The sequence below is a fragment of the Hesperophylax consimilis genome, chromosome 4, assembly GCF_061612785.1.
Source record: "Hesperophylax consimilis isolate HC1 chromosome 4, BYU_Hcon_1.0, whole genome shotgun sequence".
Taxonomy (NCBI): domain Eukaryota; kingdom Metazoa; phylum Arthropoda; class Insecta; order Trichoptera; family Limnephilidae; genus Hesperophylax; species Hesperophylax consimilis.
The window spans coordinates 23528583-23550396 of NC_142839.1; the positions used below are offsets into that span (position 1 = coordinate 23528583).

The window sequence follows — 21814 nt, forward strand, 5'->3', positions numbered from 1 at the left end:
CAGAACTCGATTAGTATCTGTCCCGGGACCTTGTCCGTGTGCACGTACATGTACATATTGTACAGTACATGTACTGTACTGTTTCTACTGTACCTAGTACATACTGTACTGTACCCACTGTGTACGTATTGGATCTGTACCTCAGCGGTGACTAATTTGCATGTTCCGTTAGAGCTACGTAGTAATTCACACTGCACAAAAAAGGCCAGACGTGCAGCGAATTTCGAGGCCGAATAATATATATTTTATGTATTGTAATACAGCGGAATTTCGACTAACTCTGAAATGGATTTAATTACACAATGGGGTTCACCTACATTATTTGAACGGTCCTTTCAGGTATCAATGCAAAGGTTGCCTCGTAGTTTAGGACGGGTGGCTTTATAAATACAAGTTATTTACTACATCAAGGCCTCTCAAACTATGAGTTTTGTTTTTTTGACTACCCAGCCACCAGTTAAAGCTAAATTTATATAGTTCTTTAAAAAAAATTACCAATATGAAATTTTCTGTTTTATTAATTACAATATTATATATTATGACTGTTCGATTTGTGATGTTTAAATAACTTATAAAAAATGTTTGCCTCAGGATCATTGCCTTTTAAAACACAGAATTTGCATTTTTTTTAACGAAAATAAATTACTTTGACAATAAACTAATTATTTATTGATATACTTATTTTTTAATGATAATATAAGTAGGTAAAATACAAGTTATCGTTTAGAGTTGTTAATAGTTGTTTAATAAATAATAAAAAAACAAAACACAAACTGAATACTTTGGGCAAAAGTTAAATATCACCCAATTACTCTTGAAAATTTCCGTGTTCAAATGTTTGAAACTAAACTAAAAATCGAGAGAGTGCAGCATAAATTTCTAAGTTATAATTTATTTTTATTAATTGAGATTTATTAACTATAAATTATGAATTCCAGTTGAAGATCTTAATAACACCCTTATAATGGACTGACTAAACTTTGGTACATCCAACCAGGTAAAAATGTTCGCATGTCACTTGGATCAATGTAATGTTAAATTGGATGGGATCTCAAAAAATGTTGGGAAGCTGTGATCTGCACAGTGGCGTAGAGACCGCCAAGAAACCCGTGTGAATAATAAATATGCAATACTTCCGCATGCGGCGCACTCCACTCCTTACTGCATTCTCAAACTTCAACTGGAATGAAGCACGATGTATTTTTGCATGGGATAGTAGCTCTTGTCGTGAAATTATTAAACTTTTGGAAAGAGCCCCTCGGATATGTCCATGAATATGGATTTATGACTCCGAAACTGACAATTATTCTCTACAATTTATTGTCTTAGCGTTTATTTTTAGAACACCATTTACACTTTTTTGCTTCTCGATGTGAGTTTTCAGCAAAATAGCTTTCGGGAAAGTTAGGAGAGGAAGTTTTGGGAAGGATGTATGTGACGGAAGTATAAATGCGGAGCAAGGCGGTGTTCCGAGAGAGTCCTGCTGGAAAGGTCAAAGGTTTCCCTCAACCTACTATCCTACCATAAAGTTGGTGAGGTATCCGCCGCCAAGACCGAACAAACCTCATCCCATGATCCCGGACACCCCTGCTAAGTCACAAAACGTCGCGAACCTCTTGGTTAACCAATAAAGGATCCCCGGGGGGGGGGGGTGCTGTACTCGTACCCAAATTGAGAAATATACCTAAAGGGTGCATCAGGGCGTACCCGACGGACTAACCAGCAATTCCTGATCTTAATCGTTCTAAAAGATGTAATTGGATATAACCTAGCGCATCGATTGATCGATTGATTGGCGCTCCGTCTCGTCTGTACGGTGCTGCTGGAATAGTGGGGACGTGAGAGGGAGACATTAGTTTTTGTTTTTAATTTTTTCTTAAAGTGTGAAATGTTACATTTTTCACTTCTTCAATAATTGAAAAATTCTTTTGTGATGTCATTTTAAATAAAATTAATCTAACCAACTTTATTTACAACAGTATTAAAAAAATTATCTTGGCCAGGACACAAAAAAATACCCTTTCAAAGCTGTATGGGCCCATACCATGCAAAAATACATTGAGAAATTATAAAAGATTCAAAAAAGTTATATAAATACTTGTCACGAATATTTGTTCGCTGACATGCGCTACCAAAGTTTCCATTCGAGGAGAAAAAATCATTAATACTTTAGTAGCTAACCCGCTGGAATGCTATAGGTACCGAACAACCACAGCCAGGGACGACACCAAGATCTGCTCTGTATCCCACATAGCAAAACAGAAGTGCTAGCTAGGCATAGCAAGCACTTCCATTTTAGTAAAAAAAAAGATATATTTTTTACGGGTTGATTTTGTTTATAACCTCAATGACTACAGATGACAAATGTCAAACATTAGGTTTGTTAACTTTGAATGGATCCATTTTCGGTACGCCACTGACTTGAGTTTACACTGCATACGAAGAAACAGCACTTAGAGTTTGGAGTACACACTCAGCATTCCTCACGTATTCGGACCATTGGGACTGGATAAAGTTTCGGCGGTACCTACCTAGATGCAAATGAAGAGTAATGATATTCATGATTAGCACTACATAATGAAGGCTCCGCTGGTTTTCCGAGACGAGGCAGTGTCGCGTGCCATGGGGTGACCCCACTCACGCCACGAGGGGTGACACCAAGAGGGGTGACATCAAGGGGTGACTAATTAAATTTTATCGGATTATCTCGAAATCATTGATCATTTTGACGCTGAAACAATAGCTCTATCTATCAAATTATATTAAGGCGATGCACTACGTCGTGTAATATTTTAAATTGAGCCGCTATCAATAACAACCCTTACGTAGATGGCGATAAGGTTTAAATTCCCGCTTGTTACCATCCGCCTGTTTTGATTTATGCAAGAAAAAACATGGCCAAAAATGCCTTTTATTTTATTTTGTGGATGTTCACTGTTCAGGCATAAATATTTAATTATTTTTCGATCATTTTATAAATAACTTAATTTGCCACATTATACAATAAAATCATAACCGAAAATGGGTTCGTAAGTAGGAGATTTTGAACTTTAAAGCAGTTTTCATATGCCTTATACATTATTTTTTTCAGGGCTTATAAAAAGACTTATCTAAAAAATACTCGATTATTTCAAAGGCCAAGATGTATTCTGCTCGCAGTATTTAATTAAAGCATCTGAAACATTTCTAGGCGACCGAATTTTCAAACCAAAAACACATGATTTTGCATTACTACGTATGGCATCGCCTTAGTTACGAAATTTTAAATCAATCATCCGGATAAGATACTAGTAGATTTTTTTTTACTTGAATGCCGCATAAGAGTCCCAACTGCTCCTAATTGTCCGGTACCAGTGCGACTATGGCGTGTCAATTCGATGATGAGGGGAGCGGAGAAGGGAAGGAGACAGAATGGGAAGTACCTGGTTATTCAGATCTAGTAATCGAATACTGGAACGTGTTGCAAATTAAAGAAACGTTAACTTATTCGTGATATACACTTATAAGGGATGTATCAGGATGTACCAAACAAACTGTTAAGAGTGATTTCACAGCTTATTTGGAGTAAAAAATGTAAAGTCATTTTGTTTACCGGTAACTTCAAATTCAAATTTTCACCCTAGAAAATAAATCAATGTAGGTATTGGATAGTTAGGGTCGGTCGGTTACTCGGCCGAGAGACTAGAGACATCAAGAGAAATATTTAATTGTTTGTTGTTGTTTGCATTTGAAAAAAGGTTTTTCTAAATTAGGTCAGAAATCACTGAAACTTGTGGGGCTAGTCTATATTATATATCCCTGTACTGTATTCTGTGTTATTTACGATTGATTCTCAACATTCAAGAAGAAACGTTTTTCAATTCCTCTCTTTAAAAAAACGATGGTTTGGATACGAAGAATTTGTGATGCCAGTTTTGCAGAGCTGCGTTTTTATTAAAGAAGATTGTAAGATTGAGCACAAGATGAGGATGATAAGGCAAATTAGGAATAACGTCCATTGAAGAACCACTTTTGTAATGTTAGTCCGATGTTCCTAGTGGCCAGTGATTGGTAAATTCTTCAGTTCAACTGAATAATACTGAAATAAATTATTTCATTCTGTTTCATTAATTAACAAATTGTTTTAGACTACTTGGTAGGAAGGTAGGTACCTTAATTTCTTTGGCCGACAACTGAAGGCGTGTCTTCTTCGACAAAAACGTACACTTTTTGTAGATACTCGGGATATAGGTCGGAGCCACAACGGTTTTTGTTTTCCATCAGCCACGGAAACTGAAAACATTGTGGCCCTACACCCCAATGTTTTTGTTTTTGTCGGATGTTTTGAAAACATTTTGCCGCTGACTTGATGAAAGATGTTTGTTTTTTTAACATTTGCGAGACACATCGCGCGGGGCCAGTGGAAGTATGGCATCCCCAATCTGGGGTATGTTATTAGACTGAAGGGGTGTGGAGAATTACTTACCACGCCTCAACCAATAAATTATATTCTACTTTCTAACGTAGTCGTAGTTTGTAGTGCTCTTGGTAATGCTTTTGCTATGTTCAGTCCAAAGTTGAGTTGTTATTTGCGATGCAAGCGGCGAGTGTAAACCCCAGGGCCGTGGGTATGTTGAACCAAAACAAGCTCTTCACTATTCAAGGCGTTCTCTATAAGTAACTAATCAAAACATAATTTTCTGCTTTTTGTTCTAGAACAAAGTCAAAGCGTCAAAGCAGAAATACAAATTAGTACCAAAAAAATCTCAAAAAAAAGAACCAACATTTGTTTGACATTCATTGGAAAAATCAAAGGAAATTCTTTAACCCAGCCTCAACCAAAAAAAATCTGTTAACTACACAATCAAAATGTTTTTCAAATATTAAAAACCTTCATATAAATTAGTATAACATTCTTCTTCAATTCCGCTCATAGAAAAAATCTCACTAGATCATAGTTATCACATTTATCTCCTATTGTTGTTTTTGTGGGAATCACAATCCGTTCAGATTTTTCATTTTCTAATAAATAGTTTATAGATTATTTTTGCATCAGCCTTTTTGCCAAAATGATCACAATATAAAAAAGAAATACATACTGCAAATTGTTATGACTACTGCAATTTTTTTGCGGCCTAATTAGTGGTTTTAATAAATTTTGCTCTGAGGCAATTAAAGAAATTAAATATCAACAATATTAATAAATGTCATTTAATTTACCCGTAAAACTACACGCGTATCTGCTTGCTAGTTGTTTAATAATTAATTAAGTGAAATAATGTATCATATTCTTAGCTTTGTAAACATTTCTAAATGTTTATTTTGCTTACATTTTAAACCTTTGTTTAAGATTATAAATTATAACATGTTAAAAAATTTTATTGAGAAATTATTAAGGTATGCTCCAAATAATGTAAATCCATTGGCATCATTTACAAATAAGAAAATATAAAATGACGTGTTTTAATTCGTTTTTTAATTGATTGAATTGTAAACTAACTCAATTGAACTTTTATATTTCTAGGAATTCAATCCAATCTCCAGGAATTGAACTTTTCCAGATGAGACCGCATCTTTTTCTGTATCACTTTTTTGTTTGAGAATTGCAAAAATTGTCTTCGTGGTAAAATAATTCAATTTTCGGAACTTGTAGGAGATGAACCCAAAGTCGAAATGAATAAAATTTACGCCAAGCCGCTCCAATATGTTCATGAATATGGATTTATACCTCCGAAATCGAAAATTATTATTTTATCCCAACTCTTGTTTCCCAAGTAACTCCGATTCCAAGTTTTAATCAGAAATTTTCTCAAAGTAATATTTCGTGATCGAGGAACGGGTGTGTGAATATGTAAGAAAGCTAATGGGAGTTGGGAGATGAGAGTACAGGGAGACAGGAGGCAGGGAGATCCGAGGAGGTAAATACCATGAAGACGAACATGGAACAAATGGATGAGAAGGGAATTTCCAATATAGAAAGAAAGAACCAACTCGTGATCGTTAAAATAGAGATTTCGCCACAATAAATCATCTTTGAGGGGGAGTTTTTCAGTTCGCGGGTAATTCTGTCGGCTTTTCCACAACTTCTCTTGTTGGGAACTAATGTTTCTAGGAAAACTCCTTCGTCAGATCAGATAAGTCCTCCGAGTAATTGTGATTATTTTTCAAACTAAATTAATTAAGAAACTTGAAGTTCGCTTACAAAAACCATACATTCCTAAGCTTTCCTTGATTTTTTTATTGAATGTTTTAATACTTGTTTTGAAACATTGGAACAGTTAAACATATAAAAATACGTTGTAGTATGTAGCAAAAAAACAAGAAGGCAAAGCCTGTGCTTGTGTAGATGAGTAGATATTATTTATAGTAGTTATTATGACACTTCTAAGGTTTAAAAAAAAAACATAAAATTGATTAAAATGTACACTTTAATTTTATTTTTCTTTAAATAAAATGTACACCTTAATTACATATTTTATTCTTAAGCCGTAGAAGTGAATTAGTTAAAGTGTTCATTTTATTTAAAGATAAAAGACAAAACAAAAAATAACATAATATATGACATTTTCGGTGGAAGTTTTAAACTAAACATAAAAATATGGTACTTACCTACTAATGTTTTGAAAAGCAGAAGTTTTATACAAGAACCCATAAGTAACTATAAATATTGTGCAATCAAAATGAAAAACAAGGACGTGAATCTATGGCATCGCACAACCGATGTTAAGGAAACACTACTGTAGGCTTATAACAAAATATATATCTATTTTGGTACATTTTAGACCAAGATTTAACATATTTTAAAATATTTTTTGTAAGCATTAAATAATATGCTACTACCTTGATATAATAGTATGCAACAGTTCTTGAGAATTTTGATTAGTTAACAGTTTTCTGGTCTCTCGAAATTAATTATAAAAAAAAATTGTTACCATTCAAAAAGGTATTTGCCAAAAATATGGGAAAATTGTTTGCAAGATAATATTGTTAATTCTAAATTGGAAATTTAACGTTTAATAACTAGGTTCTAATGGTCGAGTGGTTAAGACGCTGTTCCGGTATTGTAACCGTTAACTTTTTTTAAATTTTCTGTGTCTTGTTTTTTTTATGTTCCGTTTAGATTTGTTAGTATTATATCTTCTTCTTCACTGAATTATAAAGGGTTCATTATTTTTAATCTGAACTAGATAAGATTCAGAAAATCTGTTTGTGTGTCCGACTTATAATATTCTCGAATGGCGTATTTGTACAGCATGATGAAATTTGGCACAGCTTGTCCGCAGTCTGTAATTTACAGGACATAATTATTTGAAGCTCCCAATGTTATTTAAATCATTTTAAATAGCTATTAATTTTGCCATAATATGTACAAGATGCTACGACGCTTTGGATAGTATAGTTTTTTTTTCCATATTTTTCTACGTTCTCATTTGTCAATGTAAATTGATGTAAGTAAAAGGAGGGGTTGTTTCGCAGATAAAACAATCAGCATATTTTAAAGTTAAAATTCAAGTTCTGTTATTATTTCATCATGGGCCGGTTGTTCCACAGTACTTGGATAGTAAAAGCACGTGAATAGGACTTTCACAGAACTTGAATATCAACCTTAAATTTGATGATCAAATTATATTTTGTTTACAATAATTTATTGTTACAATTTTGCAGTGCACTATTATTTCATTTATGTCGCGTAACCTTATTATTACATCATATTATTATATTACGCAATTAAATTAAAACTGTCGTTGCACTACTCCCCACACAGAGAAAAACGAGTATGGCTGATTTAATGAAATCCTGTTAAAAACATTTCCTATTAAGATATTAGTACATTCAGAATATATCGGAACACCTGATTATGCAACTGCGCTTTTTCTGATAAATATAATGACGAAATTCGACAGTATTAGATAAAATATTAGTCATTCAGAATATATCTGAACATGTATTCAATGCAGGTGGTCTTGTCCAAATAAATTCAATGGATAAATCGAAAATATTATTATTTTGAACAAAACGTGTTCCGACTTCCTCATAACATATTCGTGCTTTACAGTTAGTTTGTTATGAAATTTGTAAGATCATTCGTTTTAAATCGAAAAACGAATAATTTGACTAGATTTTTACTAAATTAACCATATTTTATATCAGTAAGTTATAGCATATTTGTGTTTTACCGACAATTTGCTAGGAAACCTGCCTATTCATTCGTTAAAGGCCTGCAGTCCCGTTTTTAACAGGAATACGAATAATTAGGTAATTTTCGTGCATCTCAAACACGCGAATATATTTCTCAACTGAGATGGGTAGTACTATTGAAAAAAATGATGTATATTTTGTAAACAATCTTAAACCATAATTGTATCCTTGTATATAATAGTAAATTCCGTGAAACAACCCGTCCTAAACTAAATTATTCTGAAGAAACATTTCAGTTAAAATAAACAAACCTGCATAGTTCTTACTTATCCCGTTCCACATCATCCCCATATGATGGAATAATAAAAATTGGCAGAGGTTTTGTCTTTATTGCTTTCAGTACTCGCTCTGCGAAAAAATAATTGTAAAAGTTCATCCGGCGGAATGGGCACATTAATGCTAACAAAAGCATCAAAATATTACAAAGTTTTATTGGGTGAGGGACCTAGTTGCTCCCTCCGCGGCCATACATACGCATGAAAAACTCGCAACGCGCTAATGAAGTCGCCACTCTGGGATAATTCATACGGCTTCACCGGGCAACTCCAGGTTTCTACAGGCAACACTGGAAACTGTTGCAAAAACTCTGGCAACTAAGCAACTCTGATCTCTAAGCTGTGTTCAAACTTCGGTGCCGGGGTTGCAGAAGTTGAACCGGGTGTGTAAGCTACGCTACTCAGTTAGGCCGCTGTATGTAGAACTCTGTCCACAGGTATGACTGAGTATTGATTCATAGTCGCCGTACCACCTGGTCCGCGTATACCGATCTAGGAAACCACGAATTCATTTCATAGCGGAAAAACTAAACTGGCGTGTAGCGCGCGCTGAGTGCTTGCAGCGGAGGCTAGCCTTTTCCCTGTGAAGGGTACGTACCTGAACTGCAGAGTACAGAGCATTTAGTATTCACCACATAAAGCTTTGTGTTGTTGTGAAGGTGAAAAGGAGCCGCGCTAGCGACCACAGGTAGGCCGCACTAATTACACTCAGGCAAGGAATAATTACATTTACCCGTGTACATTGCAAATGGAGAAAAAATTTCTGCATTTGAATACATCTCCAGCAAAATGAAACACCATATTTAATAAAATATTGTAAAACCTCGGAATAAAATATAGTTTAAAATTTGGGAGGCGGGTGTGGGTACCGCTTTCAAAATATTTTTACTCAAAAAGTATTGTTACATAATTAAAAAAAAATCATTATTAATTTATCACAAAAAACATCTTTTATAAATATGAACCCCACACAGGAGGCACTGAGGGATCTTTGAGGATGTTGTGTGTACGGTCTTACTGAGGAAAGGAAGGAATTTTGTTTAGGAAAAAGGTATGATGGGTGGGTAGGAATCTGGAGGTCAATGTGTCCAGGAGTGACGGACGTATGAATCCATCCCCCCTACTGCAGTGCAAGGCGATGGGACGAGTGTGTACGACTGAAGATGTTAAAAAGTACCTGCCTCAACCGGCCTCACCCGATCCCACTTGTCAGGCAGTTGGTGGGCAGATGCATCCGCCGTCAGGACCTGGACAAACCCGAGCACTCCTGTTAAGTCACCAAACGTAGCGAACCACTTGGGGTGACCTATGACTGAGTTGTTGGTTATCAAATAAATGGTTGCCGGGGCGGCGGTACCCATACCCGCCTCCAATGAAATAGTAATTTTTCATAATATAAGATGTACCCATATAATTAGTCTGAGCTTGTGTTTACGGGGATGTATTATTATAGTATCGTTATTTGTTTATTTATATGTTAGAGTACACAATTTACATTTTCAATATGTTTTGTTTTGCTTCTGCCATGTAGTATGGGATAATTTTCCTGTACGGAGCTAATGTAAAAAAATATTTTTTTAATTCAATTAAATTAATTGTAATGCATGTTTTCATATTGTCAATAGAAATCATAATAGTCAATAAGTGTATTAGTTTAAGCGCTACTTTGTTTTGTCAGATCGATATTAGTGACTAAGTTCTGGAGCCTGTTCTCAGAACTGGTCTATCTAAATACTGTCTAGCTAAATACTGCATAATATACTGCCCATTAGCTTGAACTAGGTATTTTGTTCGCAATACTTTGATTAAAATGTAAGATAAACTTACAGTTAGAAAGAGTATCCATATTTATGACTAGATGAAATAAAAAATAAATTTAACATAATAAAAAAGTTAATTTATGGTGATAATAAATATATTTATTTATCACCATAAATATATAAATATATGTATGAGGACATTAAATAGAATACTTATTTTTTCAATAATTACACATTCTCTTTGTGATATCAAATTATTGATGATTTTGATTAAATAATTAGACTTATTTTATTTAAAATACTAAGGACGAGTTGTTTCACAGAATTCGAACATTTCACCAAATTTCAAAGATGATTTTCAAGTTTTGTCATTATTTCAGTTTTGTGAAACAAATGGCCAATAATTATATAAAAAAAAACTTGAATAGAACCTTTACACAACTTTAAAAACGACTTTGAAATTAGAAGAATTGTTCAAATTCGGTGAAAAAACCCGTCTTTAACAATCGATATTCCTCTGTAATGTACTACAAAACCAACCTTATTGGATAATTCTTATAGCACCATTATTGTGAAATATGACTTCATAGGAATTATGTACCAAAGGCACAAACAAACTATATCGTAAGTATGACTTCACACGTATTATGTACCAAAGGCACAAAGGCAAACTATACCGTAAATATGACTTCAAAGATCACCCCCAAGCACGCTCAGTAATTATTGTTGCTCAAATATTCTATTTTTAAACACATCTATTAAACCCACTTCCCGTTCAACTTTTGGAGGCAACCACGCATACACACACGGATATATTACAGTATATATATTATGTAGTACGGATATAGTAAGACATTACAGTAGCTAATATACGAAATAAATGTCAGTCCTACCCGATTGGGATTTAACTCAGTTTTGAGCGCGGTTGACTCCAGTCTCAGGGGAGGTAGGTTTAATCCTCAGTCAAACCAAAAAAATATATATATATACATGTATTTTAAATACATTTATTAATAAAAAAGATACATTATAGTAAAAAAAAAATAATTACTGGTTAATTTTCCATGCATTTTTTAAACATGTTAAAAAAATATTCAGAATTAAGCCATGGTTCGTCAATATTAAAAAAATATCAACAATTTTTGTTTAATAATATTTCGAGAAATTTTGTCATATACCTATATTTATTTGGTATGTAAATCTAATCGAGTACTTTAATCATTAGGTAAGTACTTAAAACGAACACATTTTAATAATTGCATTTAGTTGGTTGTAAACCATGGCAACGGCAATGTAAATAATCTACTTAGATTTTTTTCCGTTTGTTGTGAAAAAATTAAAACACGGTTATATTGAGTAATCAAAACATACCGCTTTATTTAAAACACGTATTTCCCTGTAATGCTAATTGCAATAATTGTTTAAGTATCTGTTTAAATCCTTAGATAAATCCCGCCTCTGGCAATTACGCCATTATTAAGTATTTTTTTAAAACACAGCGTAGAATTTTAATGCCGTGTAGAGGGGAATATTTTTATAAGGCTGCCACATAAATATAAAGTAAATGAAAATATAAGGGATGGTTGAAAGAAAGGCGGCGCGAAAATTCATCATGGGGGAATGACCGCGATATTTTAATGCCGAGTCAAAAGTGTGACCGACGCTTTTCTTTACACCTTTATAGGCATATACGTGAACTTACTTTACTTTTTTTTAATTTAAAAAAATTTATTGACCCAAATAAAGGTAGGTATAACCGATGCTTTGCTTTATGCCTACAAAGGCTAGTGTGAACTCTATATTAACCTAACCTAACATTACTTCTACCGAGTTTGAAGTGTTAAACGCAATATCAACTGCGAACGAAGCTAAGCTAGTACTAAACTACTAATGGTACTAACTTATTTTTTCGTACTTTAATACAAGCTCGTGTTGGAAACGAAAGTATGAAAAGACACAACTAAGTTAGTACTAGCTTAGTAACATTCGCGGTGGATACTGCGCTTAACCGATGCTTTGTTTTATAAAATAAATTTAACTAAAATCATCAACTTATACCAACGACGTTACAATATATAAAGATGCGATGTAGAAATCTCAAAGTCGCAAGCAAATAGTATGTCGATTGTAGTGCTTTCGATTTCGTATTTTTATAAACTGTCACGCGTCACGTAAGGTCGTGCTACCTCTATGTGTTCTGCCTTAAAAAAATGAAAAAAAAAATGCTCTCATGTGTGATGAGAAAGTGTTTTAATTACTCGGCAAACACCAGTAAAAGCAAATAAATACCATTTCATAAATAGTATATATTATTATTTGATATTTAATATCATAAATAGTACAGTTGTCATAAAGAAAATCCAAGGCAGACCGGAGTAGAGGTCTGGGCACTCAACAGCCTAATTACGAAGTCAGTGCTATTGCCAACTAAACTTTGCTGTTTTACATAGTCTAATCACTCTGTTTATTATATGCTTGCGGTAAAATGACATGCCAATCAGCAATAACAACGAGTATCAACAACAATCACCGCAATTTAAAAACTGTGGTTGATCTATTACTCGATCACTTGACATCTTAAGAGGAAGCTACAAGCCAAAAATGTGTATATTCTTGGTATACCTAATATTGGAGGTAATAGGCATTAAAATCGCTTCACAAACGGAGTCTAGAAACGTTCGATTTCAAGCACAAAACTGGTTTTTATTTATTTTGTAAATAATTTTATAACAAAGCAGAAAAGTTAATCAAGTGAAACTGTCACAGATAATCTTAGCCATAATACTGTATTTTTTAAAGTTGTTTCCTTTAAAAATATTTTTTTAGTAGTTTACACTTATATTTTTTATTGTGTAATTTCTTTTTTTATTTGTATTCTACTCAAGCGAAACGATAGGAAAACCTTCAATTTATCTATAGCATATTTTTTGGTATTCATAATGTACACCAATTCGTTATAAAGATTTATCAAAATAGTGATTTGTCATTAAGCTTCGCCTTAACATCCATCAGCCGCTCAGGCTTGTAACTCTAGTCGGCTTTGAGGTAGTGCTCGACACTTTTGAATACGAAAACGCCGCCCGGTCCTATCGTTTTTTCGTTCATACGTATATATTTTCGACTGTCTATCTTTGTCATACATGAACATTGAATTAATAATTTAGTGGAAACATAAGAGTTTTTCGTACTTGCCATATTTTATCTTAATTTTGTGAAACAATAATAAGTCTGGATGTATTGTAATGTCATTGATTAAGGTAGATATGCTGAAATAGGCCAAGCCAAAATAATATAGCGTGGTCTGTCATAGGCATTAAGTCCAGTTTTCGTACCCCCGTCACATTTGACATCGCTATCAAATAAACCATCTTTTGGCCACTTCATGTATTGTAACGGTTACCCGGAAGTTTACCGTCGATTTTCGACTCAAATTCTGTCAAATTTTAAGTCCGTTTATTTGATCAATCGTCAATCATAACGCACATGAAATTACCAAATGCTGACTTACCAAGAATCCACGGTTAAGACGACAAAATACTTAACGGGGGTTTTCTCGACGCTTAAATTTTAATTATTACTAATGAACGTATTAATAAAATCTCAAATCTGTCTAGAGGGATCCCTAAGTAATTAACAAAAACAGGTCCCTTACCATTAAAATATTTTATGTAAACTGGTTTGAAAACTAAAGAATAGCTTTAAAATTTTAGTTTTCTAGACGATGAATTAGTAACTTCCCGAGGGATATATCTAGAAACATTTGAAGTTTTAGTAATGCGTTCATCAGAAATATTTAAAATAAACCCCACGGAAAAATCGATTTCTAGGCCTGCTAAGGCACAGTCGACCGTAGTCATTACGCCGGGCCGCTCGCTGAATATTGTTTTTTCACGACTTTATTTTAGAGATTTGATAGGGCAAATTCAACCGCAGGTCTGTCCAATACACCAGGGCCGCGCTTCACATATTTTTGTGCACGGCTGCTTCACTTACGTCGTTAAGATTCTGGCCTAGGCCTAAGACGAGAAAAAAAGGTTATTGCTGCGTCCCGGATTCGAACGCCACGGGATCTTCCATTAAGTGGACGAATTCTCTTTTCTCTGAACTATTGTAGCAATTAAACCTGCCGTGTTCTTCCAATACATGTATGTATTTTAATATTATTGCAGGTGTTTCTTGGATTTTTAATTCCCGTTCAGTTGTAGGGCTGTCACATTAAAACACTTTTTTATGCTGTAAAACAACCATGAGCACAGCATTTTAATTTAACCGTTTTAACTTAGGAAAGCACAGAATAAATGTTTAATACAGTAATAATAACATAACAATAAAAATACAAATATTTTTATTAATGTATTTAAAAATGTATGTTTCTTGCACCAACTATCGCAAATTATATCTTAAATTGTATTTAACTAAACGAATTTAAGACCCTAAATACATTTAACTTAAATGCGTTTAGTTGCGTCCTTCACCACGCAGTTGGGTGGCAATTTTAGTTAAACGTCATTAACGCGTCGGTAAAACAGTTACCGCATGGTTACCGCCATTACGCGTCGATAAAACAGCTACGATGTTTCATTTTACTTGAAGTGTCAAAATATATTGTGATTGTGTTGTGGTTGCATAGTGTGTTCATTTATTTTAATCCATAAAATGAGTGCCGAAATAATAAAGTCCCGTGCGAGAGCTCATAACTTTTCGAAGGAAGAACAATTTTTGGCCTTAAAAGTAATGGAGTTTTACAATCACATTGAAAGCAAGAAAACGGATGCAGTCGAAACCAAATGTAAAATTTCTAAATATCAATTTTTGGTAGTATACTTAAGTATATAAATAAATTTTTTAAATTTAAGTTTATTTAGGCAACATAAATTCATTTTACATTGTCTGAGAAAGCACTAAAATCTTAATTATATACTCTTTTATTTCCAGATAAGACTGAAGGAAATCCGAAGAAGATGAAGAAAAATTACAAAGAAAGTTCCACAGACCTTTCTGAGACAAAGCTGGAGTTGGTTCAGCTACAAAAAGAATCGCTTGAAATAGAAATTGAGCACAAAAAAAAAATGAATCTTCTAGAATTTGAAGAAAAAGTTAAAGCAAATAGACATAATGACGAAATAAGACAAAAAGAGCTTCTGTTGATGGAATTAAAAATAAAAAAAATATCCGAGTAATTTTGTTTTTTATTTCTTTTACATATTTATTTATTTATTTCATTTTATTAACGCCTAGAAGGCTTTTACATATACATGTTATGGGTTTTGTTGTTCAGTAGCATTATAAAATATTTTAATTACATAGCATAATCAATTGAGTATGAACTTACATAACAATGTGTAGGGTTATTGTTATGGTGTTATTATTTTATAAACATAAGCAAGCAAAGTTTATTGTACAAAGTACGTCGGTTGAATATTTTACAGAACATAGGTTAAACTAATACATAAACTTGAGAAAAATATAACAGATATAGGTAGGTAGTTAAGTAGATACAATTCAAGTATATAGTTATTGGAATTTGGACAATGAGTTCGATAAGTTTATATAAATATAGTGTAGTTACAAGAGTACAATAATGTAAGTAGGTAATACACACAAGACAAGTAAGTTTGTTATTATTATTATAAAGATAAACACTACAGTTTGTTGTAAACCATCTTTGTAATCATCAATCTTTATTTTGCCCGATTGGGAATTTTACAAAACAAAGCTTAGTTAATGAAACAATAAAATATGCGTTTGAAAAAAAAAATTATGAATCTGTTACAAACATTCTAGTATACTGTATTTTAGTTTGTATACTGATTGGTGATGATAAACATCAATTGAGCTATACTTATTACCGAGTATGTGAAGTCTTTGAATAGGTGAGTTTTGAAAATAATTGTTAGCAGATATGGGAACATTATATAGAGCGGTCTGTCGAGTGTCGCGCGTAGGTACACGGAGCGATATAAGACTCGTCAAATCAATGGCGTCCAGTCTGCCATTCGAAATTTTGAAAAGAGATACTAAGTCGCACACTGTGCGTCTCAATGATAAATCGGTTAAATTTAGTAAGTTCATGAGGAAAGTGTAATTAAGATATTCGTTTGGAATTCCTAATTTATAATTAATAAATCGCAGAAATTTATGTTGCACTCTTTCAATTTTTAATTGGTGAATCTTATAAAATGGAGACCAGATTGTTGAGTTATACTCTAGATTACTTCTAACTAAACCAGTGAATAGCAGTTTGAAGGAATTTATTAATTTAAAATCTTTCGCTGTCCTTAATATAAAACCCAAACATTTCATGGCATTGTTGGTTATTTCGTTTATATGAGGAACAAATGTTAGTTGCCTGTCAAAAATAATACCAAGATCCTTAATATTCTCAACTCTTTTTAGGAAAATGTTGTTGATGCTATATTGATGCGTAATGGGATTTTTGATTCGGGCAAAAGTTATCGTTTGACATTTATCGATATTGAGAAATAGTTCATTGTGGGTGCACCACTCTTGTAGCCTCACAAGATTAAATTGTAGTACGTAACAGTCATGAATATTTGTAATGGTTTTATAAATTTTGAGATCATCTGCAAATAAGAGAATCATGACTCCATCAAAAACCGTAGTTATATCATTGATAAACAATAAAAATAGTACTGGTCCTAAATGAGACCCCTGTGGGACGCCGGTAAAGACTTCGAACTGGTGTGAATAGTGTGAGTTGAGTTTAACACATATTTTTCTTTTATGCAGATAACTCTCAAACCATCTCAAAATATTCCCTGTTATTCCAAGGGCACTAAGTTTATGTATGAGAATTTTATGTGAGACTTTGTCGAATGCCTTACTAAAGTCAGTATACACTACGTCTGTTTGAAGACGCTTTTGCATTGTATTAAATAGGTATTCCTGATAGATCATCAAGTTTGTAAAAGTAGATCTTTTTGCCATGAAACCATGTTGACGATGTGAAATAACTTTGTTAATCTCAGGCGAGAGTTTAGAAAGCAGAGCAGATTCAAATAGTTTAGGGATTGACGATTGGATACATATAGGTCTATAGTTAGAGATATCTGATCTATTTCCTTTCTTAAAGATTGGAAATAGAAAACTGGTTTTCCATTTTTGTGGAAAGGTACCAATTTTTAGAGACAAGTTAAAAAGTTTAGTTAGAGGTAATGTTAAAACTGATAAGCATTTTGATAAGAAAATTGGAGGAATGTTATCGGGACCAGCCGATTTATTAATATCAAGGGATTTTAATTTAGTTCTAATATCGCTTTCTTTGAATATACATTGGCTAAAATCGATCTTGTTGTCATTGTTAGCTGTAGTTGTATCGAATAATGGAGAGTTGTTTGCAGTATCATAGACTTTGCTGAAAAATTCAGCAAACAGATTGACGACTTCTTGGGGGGTATCGGCCATTTTATTATCTAAATACATGTTTGACGGAATACTAGAGTCATTATTATTGAGCATGTTCGCAAATTTATAAATGTTCTGAGGATTAGCTGCTGCCAACTCTTCGCAGTTTTCGATACACCTTTTGTAACATAACTTGGACATATTTTTAGTTGTCTTTCTTAGTTCACAAAATTTTACATAATCTTTAGGATCACGTGACGATTTATAAACTTTATGAGCAATTTTTTTGTCTCTAATTATTTTAATAAGGTCGTTGCTAAACCATTTTGGGTAGTTGTGCACAGTGATTTTAGTGACGGGTACAAACAATTCAATTGCATTATTTAAAATTAAGTAAAATTTGTCTACCATTACATTTAGGTTTTCTTCAAAGTCAAGAAAGTTCCAGTCAGTAGACAATAGAAGATTTGTGATTTGCTTAAAATCAGCTTTGAAAAAGTTTAATTTTGTTGATGGAGATGGATTTTTTTCTATTTTTGAACTGTAGCATTCGATCGTTAAAGGAGGGTGATACTTGTCGATTGGGAGAATATCTTCAGCAGATGCGGATACTTTTACAGAAGAAGAATTGGAAAACACTAGATCGAGAAGACGAGCGTTAACATTGTAGACGTAGTTTAACTGCCGGAGACTTAAAAAATTTGACATCTCGATTATATCATGGGAACCATGATTGATGTTGTCCGTGCATGAAGTTTTATTGTTTTCTGTGTCCCACGTTACATTAGGTAGATTGTAGTCTCCTGTTAATATCAAAGTGGCATCTGGAAATTTTCTTCGTATTGTTTCAGCTTCGAGGTAGTGGTCTTTGTATAATTGAGCATCAGAAGAAGGGGGTATATATAAGCAGCCAACAATAATTTTTTCCTTATTGGTAGACACCATGATGAATAGTTGTTCCAGATGAGTGTAGATGCATTTGAGTTTTCTTGAGTTGAATTTCTTATTTACGGATATTAACACACCACCTCCTCTAGTTTTATTGCTATTGCTTCTATCTTGTCTGTACACTGTGTGTTCAAAGAAACCCAATTCCGTAGTATCAATGTTTTTGTTCAGCCATGTCTCAGTGAAAGCGTAAGAATCGTAATCCAGAGTAGGTAAGGTTGATTTCAGGTCCTGTAATTTTGTTCTTAGTCCACGTACGTTTTGATAAAATATTTTTATTTTAGAATTTAGTTTTTTGGGTTCGATTTGACTATCGACGGATTATTATTTATGTATTTTATCGTGATATCCGTTTCACCAGAAGATTTTCTATTTTCCAATTCTTTTCTTAGGTCACTCAATTGTTTCCGCTGCATAAATGACTGATCTTGGTAAATACGTATATTATTTTTTAATGCGTGTTTCTTGCTTAATAGTACTTTCGGCCATTTAGCTTCCGGAAACTCGATTTTAATTCCTCTTGGTTTATCGGCACGCCTTTGACCCAATCTGTAGATTTTCAAGTCAAGATTTAATGTTGACATATCTAAATCTGAAATTATTTTTTTCACTGACACTATGTCGCTATTTATTGATTCAGTCTGAGATAACGATGTATTCTCCGGAATATTATGAATAATCAAATTTTTATCTCTGTAACTTTGTTCTTTGATTTCGGCGAGGATATCACAGACACTCTGAGTTTGTGAAACTGAGGGGGTGCACACATTAGGGGTTGCAGTTTTAAGAGCTGTTAATTCACCCTCAAGATTCGCCATTTTAACAGCCATTTGGCCAATTGTTCCTAATATGTCATTGGTTCTAGGAATAATTTTAGCGATATGTTCTTTCGTGAATTTATTATTGGGATCCATAATCATGTTGGTCAGTAAGTTCACTGCGTCCTTTGCGAGACAAATATATGCCTGAGCATCCATATTAAGAATGGTTTTTGGAAAGAAAAAGTTGTAATTATTTACTTGCAGATGTGGCTAATGGGACAGCCTAGATATCTCAGCGCACTCGGAACCAATATGTTAGTAGGTACTATACTGGCCAATACACTACTCACTGCGGCTTCGGTATAGGTAGATACCCACAAAGTTAACAATAAAAATACTAAATTGTTTGACACTTGGCGTATTCAAATATTAGTTTTGGATTATTATGAGTTGGTTAAGTGTGAATTAAATAATGCACAATGCAAGCTCTTACACTTCGCCACTTCGAGGTACCAAAATTTTACAGTGAATTTCGGTAAAACTCTTTAAATTTAAATATCTTTGTAATGACAATTTTTTGCGTCTGAACAGCAATAATATAAACTCCGATATTATATTGTTTTAAATTATTATAAGAATGCTGTAGGTATGATTAGATGTTTACAACATTGTAAAGTACTCCTCGATAAGAAGTGTTCGCTCCAAGTTAAGAGCATCTCGCTGAGCTCTCTTGTCTTTATTTGTGACTCTTGGTACAATGCTTGTCCTCTCGTTTGTATAGTACCTTCTGTAAGGGGTGTCATCATATAATTGGTTTGAGCATAACCACTGTCACCTAACAATACTTTATTGTCAAATTTTCTCTGAAGAAAATTTCTTTTCAGGGCAGAATTGTCCCATATGTTAGAATCATGGGCTGACCTATGCCACCGCGCCACAACATCAAGGAATTGTAGATCAGCTGCAGCTACATACTGCGTATTATAGAGAAGCACCCTTTTCTATTCCTAAAAATCTCTGCCATACCTCCGCCAGGAGACAGTAAGCGCACATGTGTGCCATCAATGGCACCACATACTCGAGGAAATTTCGCTATTCTGTAAAATTCTGATGAAATTTTCTGCTGCTCCTGAGAATTATTAGGCATTTTGATATTTTTTTTATAAAAAGTAGCGATGACATGGGTAACATGGTGCACAATACGACAAGCTGTGGACTCGTCAACTCCAATCACATCGCCACAAGTAATTATTTGACTCCCTGTTGCATAAAATCTTAATGCACATAATACCTGATTCATAGGAGTCGCAGCATTGTTTTTATTGGTGTTGAATTTTAATTGAGGTTCAATTTCTTGCACTAATAATGATGTCGTCTCTTGACTGAGACGAAATCTTCTTTGAAACTTCTTGGCACTGAGTGTTTCAAATAAAATGTGTTCTTGTGTTTACTTCTCTGGCTATAAACGGTCTACTTATAAACTTTATAATATCTTCATCATCGTCAGAATACAAATCCCAAATGTTCATTGTGAATACAAATTAAAATGAGATAGATTTTAACTAAAATCAGAAATTGAAGGGATAACCTAAAAAAAATTGACAGTACTGCTTTGTGAGTAGGGCTAAACACGTTGAACTCGGTTTAACAACCCCTTTAGGGTATTTAACTTTGACAGTTCTTTGAACGCATTTAACGACTTAAATTTTGTGGTGCAAGACGCCAAGTCGACAAACCAAGTTTAACTTATGATGCAAACCGTCCTAAGAATTGAACCTGTCTCCCCAGGGACATCACACAGTCATCTGCTCATTGGGTAGGACCGACATTTATTTCGTATAACTTTAACTGGTGTAATGTAATTTCACAATAATTATTAACGTAAATCTTACAAAATATTTTTGCTGTGCTAAAAATGTCTGTGACTTGTTTAAAGAAATATTAGATGACATCAAATTATTCCCTAGAAAAGTCCTGGAAAGTTTGTTGTTAAGTCATTAGGTACTGTATATGCTAGAACAAGACTGAGTAATCAAAAGTTCTATTTGTTGATTCAACTCGTGAAGTAATCTGAAGTCATTGATTCGACTCGTGAAATTTCCTGACGTCATTGATTGAGAAAAGGGCATATGGAGGTATACCTGTGGATAAATAAGTATTCGATAGGATGATAAGTACTTCTAAATGTTGAATAGTTTATTGATTTTAAATATCTGGCAATTTTTCTGCTGATGAAATTTCTCAATGAACAAGACAATAATCTGAGCTGATATTTTCGGAAGATAAATTTGATTTTGCCATAAAAAAAAAATTAAATAATTTTGCCATAATAAAAATATTTTTCTTTCAGAAACGTAAAAAGGGTATAAAGCAAGCTTAAAGGCAATAATATAGGACTAAGTCGTGTTGTGTATTGTTTCATTCGTTCTGTGAACCAACCCTTACGGGCTCATGTTCTCTGCTCACCTGTTATTGGAAAACGTGAAATTTAACCATTTTATTACATAAAGGGAATTTGTGAAATGTT

At 33.5% G+C, this 21814-nt stretch overlaps 1 protein-coding gene and 1 long non-coding RNA gene across 2 annotated transcripts in view; one reads left to right on the plus strand and one right to left on the minus strand.

Moving 5' to 3' along the window:
* Window positions 1-21814, minus strand: part of eys (eyes shut) — a 96204-nt gene that overhangs the window by 56904 nt on the left and 17486 nt on the right. The window lies entirely within an intron of this gene.
* Window positions 14814-15393, plus strand: LOC149424390 (uncharacterized). Its single transcript, XR_016302113.1, has 2 exons — window positions 14814-15002; window positions 15149-15393. It is a non-coding gene; the product is annotated as an uncharacterized LOC149424390 (long non-coding RNA).